The following is a 1,014-nucleotide window of genomic DNA, read 5'->3' as shown; positions in this document are numbered from 1 at the left end:
CACGACCCCTGGACTGACTGGATCAAAGCCGTGCGTTTGTGTGTGTGTGTGTGTGTGTGTGTGTGTGTGTGTGTGTGTGTGTGTGTGTGTGTGTGTGTGTGTGTGTGTGTGTGTGTGTGTGTGTGTGTGTGTTTGTGTTTGGTCATAGAATACAGAGGAAGTTAATACTTTCACTTCAGGCTACAGATCTATAAAGAACAGATGTGGAAAAGCTCCAGCTCCTGTTTGGGATGTTGGAATTGTGGCTCAAAGCTGCACACACTTGAAATGTCTGTTGTGTATTTTAGGTACAAAAGTAAAACTTTTCAAGATTTACCGCTCAAGATTCCTCAGCTCCAAATTCTAAACTGCTCTAAACTGGTTATGTACTGGTTTGTACTGGTTCATTCTGGTCAGACACGATGGCTGCCGTGTTACTGTCCTGTGTTTTTTTTTTTTTTTAAATCTAATTTTATTTGTTCCAGCAGTGTCATCACAGACCTGTTCCTATTTCCAAAGAACCATTAACATCACCATTTTACCCTGAAAATTGTCCACAATTACCACCTGATGCTTTTTTTAGCCTTGCGAGTCATTTTCAAAATTGCACTACATCAAAGACCAAGAGAGAGAAAGAAAAAAAGATTTTTCATACAGATCTCAGTATGGATTTCTCCCACACCATGTGCTGCATCGTGCACTTACGTACTGATGTAAGGTTTAAATATTATTATTTACAAAATCAACCACAGAGCCCAAGTTCTACCCTTTTAAAGCTAAAGGAGTTAATGCGTTCTGCTCATCGCCATAGTAACAGCTCGTTCATGATGAGGGTTATGACGGACGATCTGCTGTACGTGACCTATTAGTTACGCTTTGGTTTTCTCGGGAAAGTGACAATCCTGCGTCTGAAGAAAAATGGATAAGGACGTGGGTTCTGTCGGGTGTTTGTACCTGCTATAACGTTCCTGAGAACAGGAAGTAGCTTGTTTTTTGGATGTTACATGTTGTTCACCCTGCTGCAGGAAAACAGTC

This window comes from Tachysurus fulvidraco, chromosome 18 (genome assembly GCF_022655615.1).
Source record: "Tachysurus fulvidraco isolate hzauxx_2018 chromosome 18, HZAU_PFXX_2.0, whole genome shotgun sequence".
Lineage (NCBI taxonomy): Eukaryota > Metazoa > Chordata > Actinopteri > Siluriformes > Bagridae > Tachysurus > Tachysurus fulvidraco.
The sequence above is the reverse complement of the archived record's forward strand: the minus strand, read 5'-3'. Positions refer to the sequence as shown.